The sequence below is a fragment of the Tauraco erythrolophus genome, chromosome 17 (assembly GCF_009769465.1).
Source record: "Tauraco erythrolophus isolate bTauEry1 chromosome 17, bTauEry1.pri, whole genome shotgun sequence".
In the NCBI taxonomy this organism is placed as follows: domain Eukaryota; kingdom Metazoa; phylum Chordata; class Aves; order Musophagiformes; family Musophagidae; genus Tauraco; species Tauraco erythrolophus.
In genome coordinates, this window is record NC_141481.1 from 10987267 (window position 1) to 11005954 (window position 18688).

General features: G+C 49.0%; 1 pseudogene; it reads left to right on the forward strand.

Moving 5' to 3' along the window:
- The first annotated feature begins 9382 nt into the window (after positions 1–9382).
- LOC104382771 (cytochrome P450 3A29-like) lies at positions 9383–18200 on the forward strand (annotated as a pseudogene).
- Positions 18201–18688: the final 488 nt, after the last annotated feature.

The window sequence follows — 18688 nt, forward strand, 5'->3', positions numbered from 1 at the left end:
TTGTTTTTATAGGTTTTTGCCAGCACGTGTGGAGTCCATACATCATCATGGCATTACTAGAGGTCACGTGGAGAGAGGTGTAGAACCATAGGATCATTTAGGTTGGAAAAGACCCTTAAGATCATCAGGTCCAACCATAAGCTGTCAAACCGTACGTTCCTGTGGTGTTTACACAAAGGCACATGCATGACCATGTGGTTGAAACCTCCTTATGAAAAGCCACCTTTGAATTAGGAGCACATTTGCCCCAAGACTGACCATGTTGGGCTGGGCCTTAAATGGCTCCACCTGACAAGTCAGGTCTTCAGTTCTTTGTATTTCTGTGTTCTGTTTCTTCTCCACCACATCTCCACCCCAGCCCTCCAGACAGATAATGTTGGCTTGCACTTTGTGAGGGTGTAAAGTTTTCCATCTCTGGTAGTAGAGAGCCACAACCGATAAGCACACACATGACACATGGGACAGGTGAGATGTTTGAACAAGGGGTGAACTACCATTGCAACTTGAGATTCAGGCTCTGACTCAGAATTTTATCTTCTACCCATTTCAAATGGCCCTGGAGCCTCAAGACTTGGCAAGAATTCATTATTTTGATGCTCTTTGATCACTGTGCACTTTCTTGAGGCTTGAATCACTGAATATAGAGACTGGAATGGGGTTACAGAGCTTTATATCGAAGTCTTTTCCCATTTATGTCTGTTTCTGTAGACCTGAGAATGAAACCTTTCTGCTAACGTGACGTGGTGGTGTTCTGCAGGTGGGACACCTGGGAAGTGCCATCAGCGCTCCCCCCTTGATGTCGTTAAGCTCCTGGGCAGTGCTGGGATCTGTAACAGTGCAGTGGGAACTCTCGGGTAGCAGAAACATGCAAAGGATGTGGTGTTACGGTGAGTTGGTAGCTGATCACTTTGGCACTCTTGGAATAGAGTCCGTCCTCTGGTTTGGCACCTGCCATCAGTTTAGGGGTAGGACCACCTCACACAGCTGTGTTGGAGTTCCCCTTCGGTGTACTACGGTTATCAGATCGTTGCTTTTACTTCAGTGTCTCCTTGGGGATTTGCCCTGGATTTTTGTTCCACACCTCTTGTTAGCCTCACCTTCACCACTCCACTATTTTATATGAGAAAGTTACTTCTTCTTTTGCAATCTTGCTTCTAATTAAAAGAACCCGTTTTGAAACGTTGTGTGTCCTTGGTACATTTATTTGTTGGGAGGTGGGGAATGTTTTGCAGCCTCTTCCGTTAATTTTGTCTTGCAGAAGTTTCCGGGTGCCTTGCCAGCATGCTCACGGGTTAACAGCTCAAGATGGTGAAAACGTAACGCAGGCTGAAATTCCTCGCTGTTAGTTCTGGACTGTAAAATCTTATAATCTCCCACTGCTTTTCAGCTAAAATGACATTCTCAAATAGTTTCCACCCGAAATTTGATCAGCCCTTAAATATTTTGTTATTTTACGGTGATAAACTTCCTCCAGATACTTAATAGAGGAGAGTCAAAACCCATTCAGAAATGGAAACCCTTGGGGCCACCGTTGTGTACGTCTTCATCCCCTCACAAATGACCTGTGTCCTCCCTTGCGACGTTGTAGCAGCTGTTAATCGGTTCCTACAAACGTGCTGATGTTGGGGAGGCTGGATCAGATCCCAGTAGGTGGGAACCAGGACAGCTCGGTTATTCCAGGGTGGTTGTTGGTGCTTTTCACCTGCTGAGTATCTGACCTAGAGAAGTAAACTAACACAGGCAGGTTGGCTACAGCTCTGGTGGGAGACATGAGGATGAGAAATCAATGTTTTCCAAGTGGGAGGTTGGGGGAAAGTCAAACTGCTAAGGAAAGAAGTCATATTCTCCTGCTTCTGAAAGGGATGTTATAAATAATGCAGCGTTGTATAAATACAGGCAGCCCTCTGCGGCTGGTAGCTTGTAATAACCCAGAGGTATCAGCGTGTACCCGTTTTGAAGATGAAAATCCTCAAACCATTGAATTTTGTGAATGAGACGTTATTCTGCAAAATTTCCATACGATGCAGAAGTGCTTTTTTGAGGTCATTCGGCTCCAAAGTGTAGCATCCTCCCTCTTCCAGCCCTTGCCCTACTCAGGACGTGTTTCCTTCGCACGTGTTTTTGTGGATAGGATTGGAGCACGGACCTAAGCACAGGAACGAGTGGGAAATCTGCCATGGTATTTGTGGCCTAAACAATACCAGAGAAAACGGATTGGCTTCCCGCCCTGCCCGGAGCGGCGCAAGCAATGGCTTGACTGAATCGAGTAATCTGGGCTTTCATTACTGACCCTTTTCCTGCTATTTCTCTCATTTGTTTCTTCTTCCCTCTGCGTTTTTGCTCCAGGGTTATTTATTTTTCTCCTTGCTCCTTTTCTTTTCTTTTCTTTTTTTTTTTTTAAGCCTGCCTCTTGGTTTTCTTTTTCTCTCTCTTCCTCTGGCCTTGCCAATTATTTTCATTTCAAACCTGCATTTCCCACAAAATCAAAGGAACTTTGTCTGAACATATGTTTTCGTCAGGTTTTCATTCGCTTTCACTGTGCCCCAAGAACAAGAGTCCTTTTGCTTTGCTCTCTTGTTTCCTTGGAAATGCAGGGCACGTCCCTCTAAGCCAAGGTGACGTGGTCGTTGGCTTCCCAGGCTGGTAGAGACCTTCGTTAGGTAGGCAATTGGCATGTTCTTCACGGTTTGTTAATGAGTTAGGTTAATCCTAAATCAGATGACGTGTGAAGTTGTCCTGCGAAGGTTTTTAAGGCAAATTTCTCAGCAAGTGCTGAAACCGATGAAGTCTCGTTTGCACAACCAGAGAATCTGCACCCATGTATGGCGAAATGAGCAAACTGCAAATTATCGGCACGTGACAGTGACGGTAACGTGTCAGAGGAGGGAGCGACCAACGCCCACGATGTCATTCAAAGGTACTTCCCTGTGTTGTGCAACTTGGAGGGGCTTTAGTTCATGCCAGTCTGGTTTGGATATGCACCCGAGCAAAGCAACGGTGCGCCCGGCGGTGAAGCCACGGGCTTGTTGTTCTTCACCCTGATCCTTGATAATCTGAGCTCATCCCGACGCTTGTACTCTGTGCACGGAACAGACAGTGCAGATAAGGCTGAAAGGCAAGTCTGAAAAAAAACTCATGTGTTGCACAGCCTGAGGCTTCATGCCAAGAGTGATAAAACGCTTTACAAACACAGGTGACCTCACCACAGCCGTGTCAAATTGGGAAGGATTAATATCCCTCCTTTGGTGGGAGGAAACTGAGTCACAGGCCAGCTTTGCCCGTGGGACCGAGCTGCAGTGTGTGTGACGGGTATCGGTGTGCCTGAGCGGCCTCGATTGCGAAAGTCCTCAGTGCAGGGCAAAGAGAACACATCTTTCTCACAAAACAGCAGGATGAGTTATTTCTGGGTTTCTATAAATTGTCTGTTTTCCAACACTATCGTTCACACCCTACCAGGGGAACATGACTGACCTAATTAGAGTTTAATTCCAAAAGTACAAGGCTCAACTTGTAAATATAAACTTTTTCTTTCTAATTTTGGGTTATGTTTTATTTATGTACGAGTGCATCTGATTGGTGTAAACACCCCAGAGGTGGGGGGCAGGGGAGGAACAATTAAAGTCATCAGAGAATCTGAACTATGGAAAATTTGGGATGAAGCAGGACAAATTTCCTTAATGTGACTTAATCTGCTGGGAGACTGTATCCTCTGGGATTAAACCTCACGTAACCTGATGGAAATTAGGAAATGTTTTACCTCCCACAGTGGAAAGGACTGGCAGAGGAAGGATTCAGCATTTCAACCCTCCATCCAGCAAAAGCCATCCACGGTGATCGATGAAGATGCTTCCATTGATCCATAGCTGTCTCCATGCCGTGGAAGAAATTAAAGAGGTGAGAAAAAGGTGCCTGTTCTTCACGAAGCCCATTATATGAAGCAAGCAGGGGTTAATCCAACCAGCCGAATGCCTGGCTTTAGTTGCTATAGATAAATCCTCCAAGTGAGGTTGTGAGAAGCCTCCAGCCATACCTGCTGGGTTTCTCGGCAGGGACTGTGCCTGGATGTGTTTGGGATGGCTCACATCCAGCACCCACTGGTGGGGACTCTGCGGCCAGCACTGATTGAATCATGAGCCAAACAGCTTTATCCCTGCCCTTAGTCCATGAGCGGATACACCCTGGATAAAACAGCCACAGCCCGGGCACCAGAGACGGGAGCGATGGGCCAAGCTCTGCCCTGGGGCAGTGATGCCACTCTGAGCACTGGGTCCGGCCCAGCAGAGATCCAGGTTCTCCAACACTTTACACCCACAGGGCTGTTTTTAACACGTGTCCTCTTGAGATAGGGTGGGTTTGGAGGTAAGGGAATTATGGTAGAAAGGGGCTGTACATCATGTGTTTAGAACTGATGTCTTCAGGCCCGTATCATGATTTTTTGGGTTTTTTTTCTGGCTTGACTTCCAATTTGGAAGTGGCTCAGCAGAAATTGAGGTCATTGCAAATGTGGCAAAGCCACTTCATTTCTGGAAAGCACTGGCTGCTTCGACAAGTGAACCCCAGCTACCAGCTGGGAGGCCTGAAAAGACAGAGTTCTCTGGTACAATGTGAAACAGGCAAAGGAGAGGCTGTCCTTGGAGGAGCTGGCGTCTGAGGTTTTACGCTGTAACGCTGGCTGTGGCTTATAATTTTCCATCCTTGCTTGGAAATTATAGAGAAGTGAAAGGGAGATGGGTTTCAGCTGTCGACACTTCAGGAGCATTCAGCGGGGTTGCTGGATGAAAGGAGCAACGTGGTGGTTTTGCTCTGCCGAGGTCTCGGCAATACCCAGGCGTGACGTGCTGCCTGGGTTGGGGCTCGGTGAGAAGGAAGGCAGAAGCTGGTGCCAGTGCTCGGTCATTCCCGGCTGCTGGAGCTCTTCGAGGAAGTCATACATCTGGTGTTTTCCCATTTAGTCCTTTCAAGAGGCTCATTTGAGAGCAAGGTTTGTAAGGAAGAGCCAGAAATAAACAGCTCATGATCCCATTTGTGGGATGAGAGGAGCATGGGAAGAGCATTGTTAAAGATGGGACAATCGGTGAATAAAAGCCTGGTTTCTAACAAGGCTGACATTTTGCTATGTCCGTTAGAAGACTGTTGTGTGTTGCAATGTGATTTTTTCCATAGGAAAGCCTTTAGGTCTCCAACGCAGCCACTAGAGAAAACCTGAGATGCAGCAGAGCATGTGTCTGCTGGGGGTGGTCTTCTGCCTGATGGTCTGTGTCCACGCAGAACTTCTCTCCCCTTGGTGTCTTTCAATCCCACCAACCAGACGGTGGTAAAATCACCTCTCCTCTGGGGAGGACTCTGTTGTTTAGTGGTTTTTGTACCTCTGCCTCTCAGGGAGATTTTGCAAACAGCGGGGGTTTTCGTTTGTCAGCCCTGCCCCTCTCAAGTTCTGCGTGAGGTTTAATATCATCTTCTACTCCACATCAATTCAGTTGTCATTTCCCTGGTTGCTCTAAGATGTATTGTCCCATTTTACAGCTATGACACTACTGGTGACTACAGCCAGACATCACAGCTCATATCACCTTCTGTTTGTATTAACCACGGTGACTGTCAGCTTTTGAATCCCCACACATCTGCTTCTCTTGGCCACCTGTCCCCTCTTGGTGTAAAGGAGAGGAGTGCAGGGTGGTGGCCACAGCGGGAGGGCACTGTGCTCCAGGATGACACTAACACAAACACAGGGAAAGTATCTGATGCATGAAAGCCAAGCACCCTGCCACTGCTGCGATAAGGAGCAGTAGATACCGTGCGAGTTAATATTGAACCAAGATTGTTGCTGGGATAGTGTGGCAGGAGCAAACACACCAGGAGCCACCACAGCGTGATGGACCACGTGGTGGCCAGCGGCTGAGCGTGAGAGGCATGTGAGGCCATGGCTTCGGTGGTGTCCAGGACCTCTACGGGAGACCCTGCCATGGGGTGAAGCAGGGGTCACACTGAGTCACTCCTCTTCTCCCCAGGGTATAAGAATATACGGTCTTTTTATAGCACTGTGCACAGCGCCAGGGCTCCCGCAAGCCTCGTTAGAATCCTTGGGTTTTCTTATTGATGGGGAAAGCAAGGGCACTGTGTTGGTGTCAGTAAGAAGGGCGATGTCAGAGGGGCTGAGGCCACATCTGCTCATCATCCGGAGGAGGAGGTTCCTTTTGGACCACTCTGGGTCCTCCACAGGTACAGATCATTAACCATGGAAACATCACTAGGGCTGTAAACCAGCTCTGTTCTCTAATATATAACCGTGCCCATAGCCCAGTGCGTGGGAGAGGTTGCTGGCCCTTGATGTGACTCTTACCAATGGGGTTTAACAATGCTCATGGAGACATTTCCTGTTAAATTCTCCTGAAATGGGAGAGGGGAGAAAAAAGGTGATAATTTTGTGAAATAGGTGAAATTAGAAGAAATACTGGTGTCAACTCGCAGTCTGCTGCTGCTGCTGTTATTTTTCACTTGTTTTAGCATATCTGCTACATGAGCATGGTGGGAAGCACTCATCGCTCCTCCTTTCAGTACCACGAGATGTTTTTCCTGGGTCACCAGCCTTGGACAGACGAGAGCTGTGTATCCCAAACTTGGGCAACTTTCTTCCTTTCCCTTAGACGAAGTGCTGGGATGCTGCGGCAGCCTCACCTGCAGCACTGTTGTGTGGTTTGCTTGTCCACAATGCTAAAACCTTTTAAATGTTGCCAGGAAAAATGATCTAGAGAACCTTCCTCTCTGCTTTATCCCTCCTGGGTGCTATTTCAGTAATGTTGACATTAAAAAAATAGCCTCAGTAAGTACACACTACCATCACATTTGGTCCAAAGGGCTGCATAAGCATAAAAGCATCTCTTTAATACATTCAATTTGTATAAAATTATGCAATGAGGAGTGTTCAGCATCACCCCACCTGCAGCTTTGACCTATGCTGGCAATTTTGGTTGGGGGGCGGAATTTTTATCAACTGTGATTTTCTCAGATCTGTGGAGCCAGGGAGACAACGGCGCTCCAACAGATGTGCAAAACCAAAACCAAACAAAAGTCAGGTAAATAAGGAGTTTGCAGAAGTTTGGTAGCCATGTGTGCATCCAGTGGACATGGCTTCTGGTGGGGATGCCGTGGAGCCTGGCTGCATGAGCCCTGTGCGGTGACATCACCTCTGGATCAGCAGATTGCTCCCACTCAAACCTATTTTGGCCAAACAAGCGATTTCCTTGCATGTGAAGTTCCTGCACTGTTTATTTACTTTTTTGGAGGGGGAGCTCACATCCTTGTTCTCCTCTGAAGACTGGCTTTGCCTCAGATTCTCTCCAAGAGAGGAGAAAATACTGAACCACAAACCCACTTCCCGCTGAGAAATCACAACGACAGTGAGCAGAGGTTATCAGAAAATCAAAGGGTTTGTGTGAGGGAAGAAATGCAGCTAATCCCAGCTGGGGAGTTGCTGTCCCAGCACCTGGTTTCTCCTCCTGCTTCTCGTCGCAATTCTTGCTGTCCTTCTGGAACGGGACCCTGCAAGGGGGAGAACAGGTGTTTGGATGCAGCGGTAAAGGATAACTCCCAGTGTGTGGTTGCTTCCAGGTGTCTTATAACGGAGAGATCCCATAAAATAGAGAATAAGGTTCCTGTGGCAGCACGCTGCCGGAGCTCAGCTCTTCAGAGCAGCCTGGGGGAGCAGGCATCAGGCACGTGCCTCCAGAACATGGTTAATTGATTACTGTCAACCGCTGATGATGTGATTCATCGAGCACAGCGCTGCCACGCGAAGCTGGCGACGTCTGAGACATCCTACCAAAAACGGCAGCGCTGCCACTTGGCTCTCCCACGTGGGTGGGGACATGGCCCCTGGACCCACCAGCAACTCAGCACCTGCTGCATGTGTTTTATGAGGGAAAATAAATGTTTGGGAAGAGGCAAAACCCACTGGTGGCCTGTGGGCACGGCCACATGCGATCTGCCTGTGCTGACTAGCAGATAATTATAGAAGCACTTGGGTTTCTTCAAGGCTGAGTGTGCCAAAGGCAGAAGAGCGATGCCTGGTGTAGGGGAGCGTGATGTGCACAGGGGATCCTTGACTGAGTCTCGCGTCCCCTCGGCCGCGCGGGTCTACTGGTGGGCTCAGGGGACGTGGGGAAGGGGACTGCACCGGACTGCACAAAGGAGGAGACTCGTGGCCCTTCCTGGTGTGATGGGGCCAAAGGACACCATGCCCTGACCCACCAGCACAGGCAGTCCACATACTTGCAGCTCAGCTGGCCAGAGGCTCCACTGCACAGCCTGCCCGTACGCATAATGCATTTTCCCGGTTTCTCCGGTAAAAAGCAGCTGGTTCCATCTGTGTGAATGGAGGAGACACTGAGCTGCCTAAAGCCAAACAACAGAAATCATCTTGTGCAGCCTCACACCTGAGATCAAACGGAGAGGTGGGGCAGGAGTGAAATGGAAGCCCATCCCAAAAAGCCACAGCTGGGGAGTGTTAGTGTTGGCTGACCTCCTTGTGATCATGGTGCTCCCAGTGCCAGGGATTGCTTGGTCCTCAACTGCTTTCTGCATGGATGCCCATGCCCTGGTGGTTTCCTCGGGATGAGCTATGGGCCAGCAAGTCAGCAAAGCCACCAAGCTGTGCAGTGGGATGTCAAGAGAAACTCCCACCAGCTCAAGTGATGCACAGGTTGTGCTCCCCACCAAGGCTGAGGTACAGAGGGCTGTCTGAGGATAACAGATCCCTTCCAGTCCTGGGTAAGTGTTTCCCAGCAGGTCTGTCTCCTCCAGCCCTATCCCTCCTGGACCCTAAATAGAAGGTGCAGTAGGACAAGATAAATGGGGATGGGAGGAGAAGGCACAAGGGAAGATACGTGGTGATCCACGCAGCCAGAAACCCCCCGGGAGCCGGGGCAGGGGGACAGTAGCAGTTTGTGGGCCTTCCCAATTATGCCCCTCAATAAAAGCAGTGAAGCTTGGAAAAGCAAGACTGGACAGGGTAGGGGGGCAAACCTGGTCCCGCATCACTGCTGCTGTAGGAATTGTAGGAGCAGCTGGGGACTCCCCCTCAGCCCCACCTCACAGCACCTTCACAGTTTTGGGGCGAGAGATAGGTGGAAGGGGTTAAGGAATTCCATGTCCTTTACTATCTTTTCCTCTTGTAAAAAATTCCTTTTCAGCACTTTTAAATCTCAAGAGGTGTGGGGCTGGGCATCTTGTTGACATTCCAACCAAGGGAGAAACCTGCCCAAGGATCAAAGTTTAAGCGATTGACCGAGCAAACAAGACAACTCCTCCTTTGCTGTCATGTGAGTATGGCTGTGGCCAGGGGAAAAAAAAAAAATCATAAACCAAGGCTGTGGCTTTGCAGGAGATGGTGTTCTCAGGGCAGACTGGGAGACACAATGATCTGCCAAACTTTTCTTGTGTCACTTGGCTGCTCCTCATTGTTTTCCTTAGTTTCCTGGTCCTGTAAGTAGAGGCTGGACCCCCAGGGTGACCAGGGAGGAGCAGAACCCTGTGCCTGCAACTGGGGAGGAGCTGGGGCCATCATTCTTGGTATGAAGTACCCAAGTTCATGAATCCATGTTAAAATCTCATCTTTAGTCTTCCTGTGCTACCTTCAAGGCAGAGGCAAGGGCTGATAAAGGGGGAAGTTGAGAGCTCCCCCGTGCCCTCCCCGTGCCAGCTGGAAGGGAAGGAGGAAGCTGGGCTGGGCCAGGAGGGAAATAAGACATTAACTTCTTGATTTTTTTACTTTTCTCATCAGATCCAAAGAAGAAGTAACTTCCATGTTTTTAACCACAGCAAGCTCTGGCTGGCTGCAATGGGGACAGGGTGCTCCTGGCTGGGCTGGGCTCTGCGAGCTGGGAGCAGGGCAGCAGGTGATGTCTACGTTTACCCAAGTGATGTGCCTGTTGCAGCAGAAGCCTCCGTTTAAATAGTTATGTTGGCAAAATTGCCCTTTTGCTTACGTGGCTCAGGGGAGCTGTAGTGAGCTATACCGGCAAACGCTTAATTTCGCTGTTATAATCGATGTCCCTGCTCAGCTGCTGTGGCTCTACCACCTGAGCATCACTTTGCAAAGACAAACACAAGGGCAGGTCTCAGCTTGAGAACTTCACCCCTCTGAGTCCTCTCTTCAGTCACCTGAGACACAGTTGTCTGATCCGAGGAACTAAATGAGGCCCCTGAATACAGACCCGAGGTGCCCAGCTACACCTGTTTGCTCAGCCTGGTCTGCAGCTCCTTTCAGCCCTTGGCTTGTATCAAAATACACGCTAAATTAGCTTGTATCCCAAGAGATCCTGCATGTATCGCAGGAAGAGAGTCTCCTCAGCAGGACTGCTGCTGCTGCTCCATAATTTCAGCTTTCTCTGGGAGACAGGAGTCAGCTGTTTAAGTTGTTGACTGTGCTCAGGATGAAGAACCATTTCTTTTCACTACATAAGTGCATCCCACATGCTCTTTGTTTGGCACCTGTGGGATATGACTCTTCCAGGCCTTCAAGAAGCTGGGCATTCCCAGGCCACAGTCTCTGCCATTTTTGGGAACTTTCCTGGAGTACTGGCACATGAGTACCAGCAGCTGCCTTAGGTTCTTACTCGTAGCTGACGTTGGTTGTCCCATCCTTTGGGCACCTCCTTCCTCTGCCCCATTCAGTCAGATGGAAATGATGCTTTCAGGTAGGAAGCTCTTTGGACACATAGAGAACACAAAAATTACTTTTAGGGTCTGGTTGACCTGAATGAGATGTGCTGTGCTTTTCAATTTAAGCTATTAGTTTCTACCTGGATTTCTACCTGCTTGCCGGCAGCCAAAGTTCTGTTGGAAACAAAGAAAAAAAAAAAAAAAATCGGAGAGAGATCCAAGACAGCAGTCTGAGACAGCTGATTTCTGAGAACTGCATGTTTCTTTGTGCTTTGTGTCATCCCCATGAAGAGGCTGAATTAGCCCCAGCAATGCCCCATCCAGCCGCTTGCTGTTGGGCCATCCTGAAACTAAGCCAGACAAGTAGATTTCTAAAGAAAACTCAAATATTATCAAGTTACCAAACCTTAGCAAATAACTAGGGAGAAGCTGGTCCCAGGTAATCGACTGCAAATGCAGTACAAAAAGTATTATCTTCAATGAAAGAGGTGTTTTAGCTTGTGTTTGCTGGGCTTGAAGCATGCATGTGCTCTCTTGCTAATGCTTTAGTTGATGCATGGTGACTGTTAGGTGTCCCATAAGTTTCATCCGTACATGTAACATCAGTTAAAGTCTTAATGGAAACAAAGCAAAATGCAAAAAGCCATCATTGCTCCAGTTCAGTAACTGCAGTGGAGGATCTCCTGAGGACAAGGCAGTAACAGCTCTAACTTGTTGAGCTGAAGATGAAAGGACACTGTGGGATCTAGTTCTGCCTGCTAGCTCTGCTCGCGCTGAAGCTGCGTACCCTGTCCTCCCTCATCTTCATTACATTTTTAGCTCAGGTTGGCTAGTGGAAGTTGAAAATGCTGCTGCTTTTTTCTCTCTACTCCCTTTTTTCCCTCTGGTGCAAATGTCCCCTGAGTGTCTACGTGACAAGAGCTACCATGCACCTCACAACCTCTGCCACTTACAATGGATCTGTGGGATGTACCGTGCTGCCAGCTGGGACCTGCTTTTATCGGTCTTCTCTGGCAAACTGTTCGTTTCTCCTTTCTTCTTTCACAGGGAGTCCTGAATTTTGCTCAGATGTGCTTTGAAAATTATGGTAAAATCTGGAGGTGAGTTTCTGCAGAACAAGACTGCCTGTTTGGGGTGCTCCATGGCTCCAAAATAGAATGGGAGAAGGTATGTTGCCACCATATCTCAGCACTGTAATTCCAGCAGTGACAGTTTGGGAAAATCCAGGGTCACCACTGGGACAGTCTCCAGCTGTCTCTCCAAGGCTTCCCTCCTGCTGCGATTTCAGTAGGCGCAGGGCTGGGGTGATGGTGGCCAGGTTGGGGGGGGAATTTATTTGCATAAGCTTTGGAAAAAACCTTTTTATTGCTTTTTGTGAACGTTAAAAATGAAACAGCGTTAGTGGTCTCGGGGCTGAGGAAGCAGCACAGAGAGCCCGGGGAGCTCCCCTCGTCCTCCAACACCCCCCAAACCAGCACGGCCGACCCTTTATCTCTCAGCACCAGGTGCCCAAGTGACAGAGGGCGCCGCTCATTCCTCGACCACGCAGCCTGCCCAGAACACTCCGCTGCGCTGTGCCAAACTGAGCCCCCTGCCTTTGAAGCGGCTCTTCTGCCCGTCTGGAGCAGAAAGCAAGCCGCGGGCTGCCGCCGCGTTTTTCATCTTGCTCCCTGCTTCTCCCCGAGCCGGGCCACGAGCCGCCTTTCAACCTGCCTCCCCGCGGGTTTTGGGCAGGGGGGCTCTTCTCATACTTCTCTTGGGAATCTCTCAAACCGAAGCAAAATCTTTGCACAAAAAAAAAAAAAAATCCTAGAAGGCTTCATGAGGCTTTTTTTTGAAAGATTAAACGTTCTGAAGCCCCTTGAAGACGGCAGCTTCCCTTGGCTGTGGCCCAAGGCTCCCTGCCCTTTAGCTCGTGCCGTGGCTTTTAAGTTTTTCTGTCTCTGTTGACTGGAAAACGGCGGAGACAGACAAGTTTTTCCCCTCTCATTGCCTCGCAGGCCCCGCAGAGAAATCTCTCTGCCCCACAGGAAGGCTATTCAGTGTGGATTTATTGACTCCGGCTACCAGTTGCGGAAGCAGAGCTCCGACAGCCCAAGCGCAGGCGATCGATGTCGTGGCAAAAACTGCCTTTTATCTAAGCCCACGCTGCTTTGGCAACTCTGTAATACAACAGACGATGGCTAGAAATGCTCATGCTGTCTGTGTTTGGCGCTTTCTTTCCCTTTCTCCTGTTTTACTACATAATAAAACAGTTTCAGCCCCGTCCCTTTGGCTGTTTTGTCAGAGGGGACTCAGCTGGCCCAAACCCTCTGGGCTGGAGCCGTCCGTGTCCATGGCTCTGACCGCAGACAGAACAGGCTGCTTTTGCTCCAACTGACTGCAAGCGATGGACTGACTGTGGATTTCTCTTGGCTTAGGATTTTTGACGGCAGGCACCCTGTGCTGGCTGTTTCGGACTCCATCCTCCTCAAAAACATCCTGGTGAGAGAGTGCTACACCGTTTTTACCAAGCGCTGGGTAGGTATCTAGTCCTGTGCTTCCCTCTCCAGTACAGAGTGTACAGAGCAAGAATTTCTTCTTGGTTTACTGTCGTCCTTCTCTGAGCCCTTCAGCAAGTAGTTGTTCTCTGTTGTGCCCCAGTTTATTGATGGTACCAACAACAAAACTAGGGATGTGTAGAGGCCACTCTGGCTGGGACACTGGGACATGAGCCTCAATGCACCCCAGAACTGATACCATTTATGATTCTTACACTTTTGTTTCCATTTCTGTTTTTTGCTGGTTGAGGTAGAGCTCGTATGACTTCAGGAGCCAAGTCAACGCTTCGTGGTAGGGTGGTTTTTTTTGGCATTGCTGTCATGTGGAAAGGGGTTGGAAAACTTCACTCATCTCCATGTATAACTGGGTCCCTTTTGCTGTAAAATTCTCCCTGTGCAGAGCTTTGGTCTGAACGGGATCCTGGAGTCGTCCCTCAACATGGCTGAAGATGAGAAGTGGAAAAGGATTCACACTGCGATGTCTGCAGCCTTCACCAGTGGGAAGCTGAAGGAGGTAAAGCAGATGCCACTGATACCTTGCATCAACAGCTGGAGCAGGACTGGGCCATTTCATTGTATTCAGTGTGGGGAAGGGGCCATTTTGGAGAGCCTTTTCCATGCTGCAGCATAGATCCCTTGTCAACTGTGTCGGCAAACTCTGTAGTGCTCATGGGCATGGTATGTTCCTCAGTGGTGGGCTTGCTGTGTTCTGCTCTTCTCCAACGGCATAGCTGTGCTCAGTTCCCCATCTCATTTTACTGGGGATGCACCAAGATTTCCCCTCCCCTGGTGTCTGACGTCTGAAGCAGGATCACTGGTGGGGTGTTGGGGTGGGGGTTGAAGTCTCATGTCTGTAGCCATCCTGAATGCCCTCCCCAGGCTACTCCCACGTACAATGCCATCACCCAGATGGAGTATCTCAATACGGTGGTGAACGGATCCCTCCAGCTCTTCCGCCCCAGGGGCTGGATTGAGAGGGTCTGCAAGAAGATGGTGGAGCTCAACAGGGTGACTCTTCCAAAGGGCATGGCAGTCATGATCCTAGCCTATGTGCTGCATCGTGACCTGGCATGCTGGCCAGAGCCGGAGGAGTTCAGGCCTGAGAGGTGAGGGCCAGGCAGGGGGAATATCAACACACTCAACTTCAGCCCTGGGAGCGGAAATGGCAGCAAAAGTGGGGAATGCATGATTATAACATTTAAATTAGGCATTTATCATTGTCTGACATCTAGTCCCAGCATTACCGTGAGGGGAGTTTTATGATCTACATCCATAAACTGTGCATGGAATTTAATTAACTGCATTGAAGGCAGCGACAGTGAGAGCAGCTCCCAGCAGCTGTAACACTGAGGGGTTTATGGCCAGATATTAAAACAAGAGCCATCGGGTGACTGGCACGGTGCCGTGCAAATCAGCAGTGGAAGGGCAAAGACGAGTAGGAAATAGAACTTAATTCTTCAACTCAAGTAATGAAACTATCCTTGCTTAGGAGTCTCTTCTGTCAGACCCTGAGAAATGAGGCAATAGCTCGAGGCAGACCTGGGAGATCCTGGGCCCGCTAGTCACCAGGTGGCCACAAAGACACTGAGGGCTGGCCCAGAGCGAGCAGAACGACATCTGTGCCCTTGCACCAGGAGCTGAAATGCCCCTGGAAGCTAACCTTGGTGTGCGAATGTCCTTTGGGACAAAATGCGGCAGTGGTATCAGGCAGAAGTTAAGGAGGGACATGTGTGCTGCCAAAATCACTTATGGACCCCTATGGTCACCTTGTGTTGAATGCAGAAGGAGCCACTCAAATGGGAGTACTCTGGCAATGGGCATGTTACACCGGTTACTCCAGTAGCTCCATCCTTACCTCGGTTGACAAACCAGGCATGGGTAGCTGGACAGGAGCTCTTCAGGGATCACTTACCTTGCTGGGAGTTCATCAGAGGGTTGTGCTGGTGTCTCAGTAGCGAGATACTTCACTGCTGACTTAGCATGGCTGAGGTTTGTACCTGGACCTCATGCATTGTGAATGAAAAGCTTTCTGACATGAAAACCAACTGATCACTAAGGAGTATTACTGAAAATGCTCAGTGGCAAATTTCTCTGTGAAGCTGATTGTTCTGCCCTGTTTTTCATGACGAGGAGAGGAACGGCTGGCATGTCTCAAAAGCAGCCCTGCCTTTAGTCACGCAGGGGGAGAGCGTCTGTGTTCGCTCAGTCCTTTGATCTAAAGGGAAGACGTGAAGCTGTAGACCTGTGTGGTTTAGGGTTTGAAATCTGGGTTCAGTTTTTGAGCTGAGAGGGAGTTCTGAGAAAAGAGTAGTTATGAAATCCATTAGCATGTTTCAGGTATTCCCTGTTCACCTGAAGCACCTGGAGGTGCACAGCCAACTCCAAGCAGAAGGCTAAAAGCAGAGGCATAAGGTATCTGTTGAGACAGAAATAAGGGACTTAGCTGGGTTCTTCTAATACCTACAGAAGTACAAAAAGCTTTGGCCTTCCCAGACCCCCATCACTTCAGATCTGAAAGCTGACACATCCTGGAAGAGTAGCCCTTTCCAACTTGTTGTTGTTGTTGTAATCAGGTTCAGTAAAGAGAGTGAAGAGTCTGTTGACCCCTACACCTTCCTGCTGTTGGGGGCTGGCCCCAGGAACTGCAGAGGAATGAGATTTGCTCTCCTCATTGTGAAAGTGGCTGTGGTCATCCTCTTGCAAAACTTCTCATTCAGAACCTGCAAAGACACTCCGGTGAGGATATGGGATGACGCGTTTCATTACCTGCCCTTTAGTCCCACGAAGACTGGACCCCCATGGTCCTGCACACCCTCTTTTCCTTACATCTCAGGACAAACTGAGACTTGTTTCTCATTAAATCCCTCTCTTCCTCCAGGAGGTCTGAGACAGCTAGCTTCAGGACTGCTGAACCTTGCCTGCAGACTTGGGTTCTAGTATTTCACACAGAGATCAGGGCGGAAGATTTCACTGTGGATTAGAGAGGCATATGGGAATAGTTGTATTCAAATCTCAGTAAATTTAAATGGTTCACCACAAGTTACTAATATGTTTTTTTTAAGCCTCTACAGAAGCAATTTTAATGTTGGTGGAATATGTCAGGCTGGCATCCCTGAAGTCCTCTGCATCTCTTCGGGTGCATCTAAGTTGTGGGGTGCTCACTCCTCCATGGTGCACTGTCAGTCTGCCTTGACCTGGCTTAAGGAGACCCTTCTCCAGAGAGCAGAAAGGGAACATCCCTCCCGCCCCAGCCCCCCCAGCCCACTCCGAGGCTATACTTGCAACACAAACATGGCTATTTGCTGCGAGAGACCCCAAAATTCACCTCTCATGGGCCACCAGGCAGTCTCTAAAGGGTAACAATTTTCAAGCAAGTGCAATCTGAGCTCTAATTTGAATTGGCAGCCCCCTTCCTCTTTGAGGCTACGCAGGATCCCACCAGGTTTGGGGTTTGCTTGGGATTCCGGTGAACACGGCGCGTGGTGCTGATGGGTCAGGCCCTGCAATACTGGGCTGTTTGACACAAAGTAAACGCCATGGCTGTTGGAAATTACATGTCAAGCACGCCCTCCTGAAAACATGGCACCTCCCTGTGACTCAGAGGCAGGTAGCACTTTGTTTGGTGTTAGCTTCCAACCCCGACCCGGCTTTCTGCATCGACTGCTGCGAAAGGCATTGCCATTAATACATTTCGTTCACGGGGCGAGCTTGGGAAATCAAAGCAGAGGGGACAGCAAGTGTATTCAAAGGGCATTTGTTGTAAGAAACAGAAAAAATCTTATTAAATTATTACTTGGCACGGATACTCAGCTGGAATCTCTGCAGATTTCAGATTGCAACTCAACTAGTAACCTGGAGGTGAAAGACTGTAATAGTCCATTAACAATGCAGTGACCTATCCACCCTCCCCCAAGTCTAATGACATTTTTCTAGTCCTCTGCAATCCATAAAATTGATTCTTTTTATAACTGCCTTTAATTAAAAGGAGACAAGTTAAATATGTATTGTATTCTTGGTGCCCATAGGTTTATGGGGCTCTTTCGGCCCTTTTTTCTACAGAAGATGTCATGTACATCAGATCAGAGTGGGAGGGAAAAATTCATGCCGTAACATCCCTTTGGAATATGCAGCCTCCCCTCACTCCTCCACTGATGGCACATTGGGGTCCGAGCCACATGGTTTAAATTTCCTGAAAAAAAAGATTACTGGGATATGGGGATTTTAATGTAGCTTGTCGGGCTGGGGGTGTATTCCCCTTGTCCTGATGGGGAGAGGGAGAGCTGGGATGCAAGCAGCATCGAATTGATGGAGGAGACTTGTTAGAACATTCTTCCCTCCCCTGCAAGACGACTCCCTCCAACACCAGTTTTAAATGTTCTTTTTATTGAGATTTCCAGCCTGCCCCAAGGGAGCCGGTCGCTTTTCTAGGTGAGGATGCTTTTTCTTCAGCACTCAGTCTGAGCAGCAATCTTAGTTTTGTTCTTCCTGGAAATCTTATTGCTCCTCCAGCTCCCATCACGACCCACCTCCCCTTAGCACTGACACACTTCAGCATTAAACAAAACGGCCCCGCATGCCCCTCCTTACCTGCGGCTCCCACATGGATTTTAGCTGTTTTTCCCTCCACATGCAGCCTGTTGATCAGTGCAGCTCTTCCTCCCATGCCATGCAAGAGCCAGAATTCACTACCCAGTTTATTGAGGAGCACAGGGCTACTCAACCCCAGCTGCTTTGCATGAGCAGCAGTGATAGTCCTGCTGAAAGTACATCTCTAAGTTGGGAAATGCATTGAAAGCAAGGGGTGGCTGAGACGTATGTGGGCTATAGGGGTCCTGTCAGTGTCACAGCTGCCCTTTTTCCCAGCTTACATGGCTGTTTTGTTTTTTTTTTCCCTCCTGCTCAAGATCCCTCTGGTTCTGAACATGGAAATTTTAACGCAACCGAAGTAGCCTATCGTCCTGAAGATGATTTCCCAGAGCCCATGGTAATCTGGAGAAGTGAAGGAAGCAGGAATGGATCAGAAACTCTTTGTTTGATGGCGCCTCTAACTCTAGAGAGGAGACCTGGATTGGTGTGTGTGCGGTGTAGAAACGTCACTGGTGCAAACCCCCGTTTCACACGGGAGTTTGGCCCAGCATAACGACATGAGCATTATCCTAATGAAAACCAGCCCCAGACCCCGCTGTCCCGGATCACAATAGGCATTTTGCAAGACCATTTGCACTCAAGTTATCAGGGCTTTTTTTTTTCCCCTCTCCCTCTGAAGAGCCACTTTTCTAAGCAATTTGATTCCAGACACTGTCAGTCTCTTCTGGCAGTGTAATTTAAATCAAGATAAGGAGAACAAATTGCAGATAGTTAAGTAATGCTCCCATCGCTCCTGCTCCTACTGCCTGCTGGGTGACTCTCAGGTCTTCTGGTTTTATTCTCCTGGGAATGCAGAGTTGTCCAGGGCTATGTCCTCAGCTGTGTTCTGTGACCCTGAGAAG